This window comes from Malurus melanocephalus, unplaced genomic scaffold (genome assembly GCF_030028575.1).
Source record: "Malurus melanocephalus ecotype Western Australia unplaced genomic scaffold, MMel_1.1 scaffold_597, whole genome shotgun sequence".
Taxonomy (NCBI): domain Eukaryota; kingdom Metazoa; phylum Chordata; class Aves; order Passeriformes; family Maluridae; genus Malurus; species Malurus melanocephalus.
In genome coordinates this window covers 271090-279663 of record NW_026623829.1, presented here as the reverse complement: position 1 = coordinate 279663, position 8574 = coordinate 271090, and positions in this window count along the sequence as shown.

Below are 8574 nucleotides of genomic sequence, written 5' to 3'. Positions count from 1 at the left end.
TCCCAGCATTTGGGAGTTTTTGTTTATCAGGAATTACTGTTGTCTGCCTTCAGCCTAAAGTTATTCCCTCTCAGAGACCCAGGTTTCATGCTAYAAAAGTTGTGCAGCAGTACAGCTGGCCAGGAGGATTGAGCTATGATGTATTTTTAAATTATCTTCTACCTTTTTGAAGTGCTTGTYTTCTTTTCAGAAAAGCTTATTTTCTTTTCACTGTTGATTTCTTGTAAAGAGACATTTCAGATGGTGTGAATTAGAATAGCTCTGGAGAGACTTAGGCTCAAAAACTRTTGTCTCATGCCTTCATGGCTTCCATGAAATCAACAGAAAACCTCAAATGTATTTTAGTGACAGAAGGAGCAAGCCTAACACTTCCCTCACTGGGGAACAGGAAAGCAATTCTCAAAGAATTGAGAATAGGTTTTGCTTACTGAAGTAAATTTGACATGAACTACTGAATAAGCAGAGTCCTATGACTAAAGGCATCCTGAAATGTGATAAGGGAGACAGAAGAGAACTTACTGCTTTTCAAAAGAGCACACTGGAACTACACAAGCAGAAAATGTATTACTTGATAATGGACGTGCTTTTTGGCAGGAATATCTCATGAGTCTACGAGGTCATTTATGTTCTGCAATAGCTGCTTTATAATGAAGAGGGGGAAGAAAAGAGTAATTAAATCCCCATGCTTCAGGAAGGCAACAGATCCCTCTTTACTGGCAGGTTTCAGATTCTTCTATCCTCTTGTGAGTGGCAAAAATCCTCACATTTCTTTTATATTAAGATCCTTCTCCTCATCCCTTCCACCTATTTTCTTATAGGGGCATGCCCACGGAACTTTTATCTGCTTTTGTCTGAGCTAAGCAACTCGATTTCATTTTTTGTGCTACTGACAGCTGTGCGTGACACTCCACGGTTTTGGAGTGCATGGAAAATGAGGACTCCATCCCACAGATTATCTGTGACACTCTCAAGAATTAAAGTAAACACTGTTTTGCTTTGCTATTTCAAACAAAGGAAGAAATAGCAGCTGGGTTGGGCTGGTTGAAACAGAAGAGGTTTTTCAAAATGTAATGGAATCTAAACACAAATATTTCAGGCTGTGGTGTAAAAGGGGCAGAGGAAATGGGGTCTGCCACCCTCCCTCAGAAGGCATGCACAGCCTCATGTGCCCCAAAAGAGCTCCCTATGAAAACAGTGCAAATTCGAGAAAGAAACTAGGAACTCAATTGCAYCTGAGGACAGCATATGGAGCCTTCAAAGTCCTCCAAACAGAGGACAGACAGTTCCTCCAAACAAAAATCRTTAAAAAATCAGACAATCTCATATTCTGCAGATCACAGCCCTTTCTCAGCTGCTCTCATTTGGCAATCTTTTGGTGACAGAATGCCCAGCACCCTGAGATTACACCTCTCTGGAAGGGATCTGGGCTCCCCAATCCCCAGTTCCTCAGGGAATTCTCTGCTTGTGAAACTGCCTGGCCTTTCTCACTGCTGCCAGCCCAGCAGGCTCCTCACAGGTGAGATGTGACACAAACGGGTTTAAAAGCAGGACTGATCCTATTTCTGCAAGCTGCTGACACTCCTACCTGCACTCATCTGAGCAGGGAGAGAGCAGCGTGTGATTTTTTGTTAGGTTTGAGATTTGTTTTAGGTGCCAGTAGGTAAGTTCTGGTTTTCTTCTCTCTCCAGTATCAATAAATTTGCACAAATGCAAGAGCTGTCTGTGTTCTAACACAACCAGYGCCCATTTTTACAACCCCCAAGTTTTCCCCAATATAGGCAAAGACATCCAGGGTRATGTGACATCCTGATGGTGAAAACATGAAACCTGTATTCATGGTAGCTACCTTGAGTTGCTAGCCTGATCCAACAGAGCTTTCTAGGATGTTGTCTTCCATTTCCAGAGGCTGGGAGGAAAGTGGCTCCAAAGARAACGCTTACATTTCTCTTCCTGCTCATCACAAATCTTTTCCTCTCGCCCCAGTTTTCTGGCATAGTAAATGAAACCCTTTTTGCCYTCCTGGAGGACTCAGCCAACAATGAACACATTGGTCATTTGCCTCCTGCATGACCCACGTGCCAGCTCATAGGGTCCCACTCTGCCCCACGTGAGGTGAGAATGGCACAGCACTGCCAAACACACCATGAAATATTATTGCACTGTATCTGGTTCTTTCTGATTGCTGCATTTAGCTCTTCCCACAGCAAAACCAAAGTGATCGACTAGTGGTTAAAATGCTGTAAAAATAACTCAGACAAGGYGTGGCTTTTATCAAGGACATACACAAAACTATTTTTCACTGTCTGAAAGGGCAGGAATAGCTCTTCTCAAAATTTGATTCCAGGAAGACAGCTGTGGCCAAGATTGCTCATTCTGGGATGGAACCTTGTGTTTTGGGACCGCTCTGAAGCAAAAAGACACAGCCAGACTCCCCAGCTGCCATTCCAGCATGGCAGGCAAGCACTATCAGTGGTTAACCACTTTCATACAGAAATTTACCCTTCCTCTGCCATCAAACCTTTCCCTCTAGCTTTCCTGAAGCTTTGTCAGGTGCCCTGTGCAGAGCCCTGTGCTGCTGGCAGGCAGCTGTGCTGGCCAGCACTGGCCAAGGTGGCTGGAGACAGCCCAGGAGGCAGAGATGCAGCGTGTGGGGCGATGGGCATGGCCAGAAGTCGATTTCTGTCGGTTCTGCCTTCAGTGCAACACTGCTGAGGTGGTTTTGGAGGGGAAATGGGTGTGACTGCTGGTTAAAAGGATCCCTGGGTATGGGTTTGTTCTGCCAAACCTCTGATGGAGACCAGACTTGCAGGTTCCCTGCCAGCCTGCCWGCACATGGGGCTGGGGCCAGCTGCTGTGCAGCCTCTGCAGGGGATTGGGCATTGCCCTGTGCCAGGAGCACTTTTTCCCTGCCAGYTGCCAAAATAGAGCTGGGGAGCCAAACACAGCAAGAGAGTGACAACGTGGAAGAAGATCAATTTGGAATGTCTTGCCATAAGCAACGTGACTCTTGATTGGAAGTGCTATTAAAAGGTATCTCTAGATATGATTACTAGCAGAAGGCGTTTGGCTTTTCTGCTCAGTGCTGAGGAAATGAGCTGGAACATGGGCAGCAGATCCCTGGCAKGGCTGTGCCCCTCCAGGCTGATGGCTGTGCCCAGACTGGATCCTCACTGCCTGAGATGCTGCCTTGCTGCCTCCTCTGCCCTTAGGAAACTTCAGGGCACGGAGCTGGGGTGAGAGTTTCAACAGACACACACTTCAGATCTGAGTGCAGAGCCCTGTTTATCCCTTTTTTGCAGATCAGGTCCTGGAGCTCTCACCTCAGCCATACAGGGTGGGTGGGGGCTGGCACCAGCAGCCCCCAGCAGCATCAGGATAGAGCTCCCATGCCCAGAGGGTCACAGGGCTGAGATGGTGCCTTCATTCAAACCCTGCCTCTCACGRGTCTCCTGCAAGTCAGGTACCCTCAGCTGGTCATGGAAAACATCAAGTTTCCCCCAATTCCTCTCTAATTTTGTAAAGTCAGGTTCCCAAAGTGCGAAATTGCCATTGCACTGTGAAATGAAAGAAAGGCAAGGGGAACTCTGGCAGGGATTTCCTGGGGAGAGCAGGACTTGCCCCTGGTTCCCCCCGTGACCAAGAGACACCCATGGCCCAGCTGGAAGCAGAACAGGAATCCCAGCCCCATTTGGTGTCTACATAAAGGGTGTGCTGTGTCTCCAGGCTGTGTCACCCTGCCATGGGACCAGCCCTGCGCCCACAGCCAGGTGTAGCCCTGTCCTTCCTGCCCACTCCCACTCCCACTCCCTGCCAGGTCCCTCCTCTTCCTCCTGGAACAGCTCATCCTTCTTTCCTCTTCTCTTATTTAGAGAGTTGCCACTTCATTTGTCATTTTCCATTTTTGTTTTCCATACATAAACGATATCATTCTTTGCTTTTAACCTTGCTGCTGCATCTTTCCTTTATTTCCATTTTCTCATTTAGCCTTGGAAATTTGGATTTTGAATKATTTTTTTGAATGGTTTTCTTTGAATTTGATTTTAGTTTTCTAGGACCAAACTGTCACCCTGTGTAAATTATGCGATAATGTCAAAGCAATCAGTCACATTTCTCACCATCTTTCCATTTTTTGAAGAGTAGCRAGAAGGGATGAGACAGAGAGGAACCTACACCAATTTTGCTTATTAATCTCCTGTCTAGCATCTGATTTCACCAAGACAAGCCTGACACTACAAATGTAGCTGATGATGGGTTTCATGATATTTTTATTTACAGACATGCAAAAAAAGCCTGTTGCACAGACATAATTACACTAATAAAAGCAATTACATTTCTGCCAACATTTTAGYTCTTCACTAGGAAAATGAATTGCTGAAAAGATAAAGTTTTGCTGGTGTGTACCAAGTCCTGTCACTGAGTGCTTTGCCAGTATTGCATAAAAAATACACTCAGCATTGTGGGCACACTGCAAAGCATTTTATCTGTTATAGATATGAAGGTGTGAGCAAAAAATAAATACAATCATCATTTACTTCATCCCTAGTGAGCTGTGATGGCCAGGTTGAAAGCAGTAATGTATTAGCAGTATTTGGCTCACTCAGTCCCAGGAAAGCACACTTGGCCTGCTTTTCACAACTGAGGAGCTGTGACTCCTTCCCCAGGGGCTGGAAGCTGCACTGTCAGTGTTCAGCTCTTCCCGAACCCTTTCTCAATTCATGCCCCAGAGCGCCCATGTGAGTCAGGCAAGGTGCCTTTGCAATCCTTTGAAGAAGAAGGAAAAGAAAGTTGTGTATGTCTTCTTCACTTCTGCACTAGCTCAGAAGAAAAATATTTGAGGGCCTGAGGCATTAGGAGGAAGTTGATGCTGGCTCCTACAAGTGCCAGGGGCTGCAGGGGAAGGGCTCGGTGCAGCACAGTCTATTGATGGCATGACAGCCTTCTCCTCTGGAGCCTTGCTCTTTCTCTTTCCTTCCTTCCACTCTTCTCTGCTCCCCCTAATTAATGCATGGAGGAGAACATTTTCCCCCTTCAGCCAGAACTCGTGATCAGATACCCACAGAAGTTTGCACCATTTCCCTCTTCTGCTTAATATCACTCTATGAAGAAACACACGACCCGGTGCAAAATAGAATCTCTTCAGTGGGTACCAACATGACCTGCAGTGTAAACATGAACCCTGCCAGCTGCCATGAACCAAATTCATTCCTGCTGCAGCTTCAGCGACATCCATGGTATTACTCAGGGAGGAAATCTGATGCTTACAGCCGTATAACCAATTGGCTGTTCATGAGGATGTGTTACTAATTACAATTACTTAATGTTAACAGCACTACAGAAATATTGAGAGTGCCCTATATACAAAAATATTTTTGTAGCAGCTAAAGTCATAAATGATGTACTAATTTCAATTTAAAAGCAGAAGCCGAGGGTCTGTGAGATTGCTGAGAGGCCTCTTGTGGTCTAACACAGATGAAGTAGGGGCTGCTGGCACTTGGAAAATAACAGATGAAGAAGAAAGGTAATTGCTAGTCCTGACCTGTCAGAGCTGCTCCTTTGTGCACCAAGTCCAACTTCCCCTTACACTTCCAAGTTATCTGCAGCAAATTTTCTTCCAAACTAAACAAAATCAGAGGCTTTTAGGAACTTAGAAATGTCTGCTTAATTTCAGTGTCGATAAGCCCCTGCTCCAACTCATTCTTAATGTATCAAAATTAAATGTTTTAAACATATTTATCTAGTTGCTATGGGTTTGCCTGATGTGTCAGACACTTTATCCATCAAATATGACAATTGAATAATATTTTTACTTTTAGATATGGATCACAGATCCTTCTCATCATACTATTCCCTTCCCCCCTTTCCCGAGTTTTGAACTCACTGGAAAATCTGTTCCATAATAGTGTGGGTAAATGAATTACAGTCACAGATGGCCTCTGGAGATTTCATACATGCTGCAATTCATTTATTCAGGAAGGGGAAAAAAAAAAGAGACCCTTGTCTTGTGAGGGTATTATCAGAGACAGCAGATCAGACACTGTAATGCTGCCTTGCACTCTGGATTYGACCCATTTCCTAAGCCTTTATGACTCGGCATTTACTATTGCTGGATTTGAAATTTTTTAAGAGGAACGTCAAAATCCTCAATGAAAATGATTAAATGCAAGGAACTGTAGCCATTACAAGTTGCAATTTATTGTTACAGTCCCRAGTGAAATTATTGTGTGCTGTTGTAGAGAGATGCTCAAGAACAGCAATCTTCAGCTCTGGCAATAATATTTCAGCTGTAATTAGCAAAAAAAAAACAAAACAACTTAAAGCACAGAAGGCTGTTGAAAATTAGTCAAACCTTGCAGTGGGCCTTGAGATCCTCATAAGGAAAAGATGCTAGATGAATAAGAAATACAATACAGAAAGCAGTATATAATGTTACTGCTTGGTGTCTTGCTCAGTGTAAGTCATAAAGTCTATTTGCAGGCAAGCATTAGGGTCAGGCCCCAAGACTCATTTCTGCCTCTGAATTCAGGCCAGCGATTAAGGGAGAAAGGGATGGGGTGGTTGATGCATCAGCCATTGGGGAAAAATTAATCCCACAATAAATGCAAAGAATTTGCCTCAAGAGTGGATTGGACAAACTCATTTCTGTTTGTGCAATGGTATAAAAATACTAGTGTGGTCAAATGCAGCAGGATAATTTAACCATCTGCACTGACACATCACTCCATTGCAGAATCAAGCTGCAACAGGCTGAAAGAAGTGTGTATTTATGTTTTCTTGATATTTACTCGGCTCTTGTCAGACCCCACCTGAGTCCTGTGTCCAGCTCTGGGGCTCCAGGATGTGGACCTGCTAGAGCGAGYCCAGAGGAGGGGCATGAAGATGATCAGASGGCTGGAGCAGCTCTCCTGTGAACACAGGCTGAGAGAGTTGGGGTTATTCAGCCTGGAGAAGGCTACAGGGAGACCTTATAGCACCTTCCAGTACCTAAAGGGAGCTTATAAAAATGAGGAAAAGGGACTTTTTTTTGTGAGTAGATATCAATAGGATAAAAAGTAATGTTTTAAACTGAATGAGGGAAGATTAGATATTAGGAAGAAATTCTTTACTCTGAGGATGCTGAGACACTGGAACAGGTTTACCAGAGAGCTTGTGGATGACCCATCCCTGGAAGTGTTCAAGCCAAGGCCATATTGGGTTTTGAGCAGCCTGGTCTAGTGGAAGATGTGCCTGCACATGGCAGGAGTCGGGGTTGGATCGAGATGATCTTTAAAAGTCCTTTCCATCCTATGATTCCATGAGTATTTAGTCTTTCTGGGTGRCATTTCACACTTTCATCTCAGCCTGCAGCCAGGCCTCACAGCTAGCACAGCCTGCTGGGTGCTCTAATGAAGACATTTGTCCCAACGCCAGACAAAGCAGCCAACGCCACCGCTCGAGTGGAACAGCATCGGCCGGGAGGCCTCGCTCAGTGCCTGGCCGTGCTTTGGGCGGAAAGAGACTGCTCAAAACCTCCGTCCAGCATCTCCACAGGCCTGAGGGGAGACTGCATCCCCTCCCAGGGGGACTCTTGACCCCCTCACTTTCTCTGCCCAGGGGATGAAGGTCCCTGTGTAGCACTRGGTCCCCCACACCCCTGTGGGGCAGAGGCAGCACCTGCTGCTAGAGATGCAGAGTGCCCAYAGGAACGCCTTCATTCATCCACCTCAGCGGGAGTTGAGGGAACCAGGAGGTTAAAATGTCTGCTGAATCCTCCCAGGGCTGCCATCCGCCTCCTTGCAAAGAAGCAGCAATTTAACAGWCTTGCTGCCCCGAGATTTAATGGATGGCTCTGGCTGCAGTGCTTGGGGACCCTCTGACAGGGCGCTGTGAAAGGGCACAGGGGGACTAATAGGTGCTGTGTTTGCCAGCAGTCCCAGCCAGAGATAGCTCTGTGTGCAGCTGACAAGCAGTCAACGTCTGCTCCCTGTCTCTGTTTGCACTTCATCGAGTTATCTCCTCGCAAGCAAAGAAATCCCAGCTGATTGAACAGCACATTCATCATCTGGATTTCCCCCGTATCTTTTCCTGTATCGATGGTGCCATAAAAAGCCCACCAGAAAAGTCAACGGAAATCTGCTCTATCTTCCATTAAAAGCTTTTGCAGAGATCTGAAGTAAAGAAAAAAAAATCAAAACAAACTCAAAACTTTTTTCCCTCCCTGAAATGTCAATCAAGGAACATTAAACAAAAAGATTAGTTCTGCTCTTATTTGTTTGTAAAACAAAAAGCATGAAATATTTAGCAGTATTGTAATGAAAAGCAGATGGGAATAATGCCGGCTTTCAAGGCCGCTGGTAACCACCTCCTTTTCATGCCGTGGCAGCAGCAGGACGAGGCAGGCAGCCCATTAGGACAATTTATGAACTGGACTTCCTCAGAGGGAGTTCTAGCAAGAGGTCCACAGCTCGTACAGAGCAACCCTGATAACATCTGTTAGGGTTATTCATTGAAGAGGATTATATTACAATCCCTCTTAATACTACAAGTGCTACAGTAAAACCGGATGAGCCTTCAGTTTCATTTGCTCCAGCAATATGT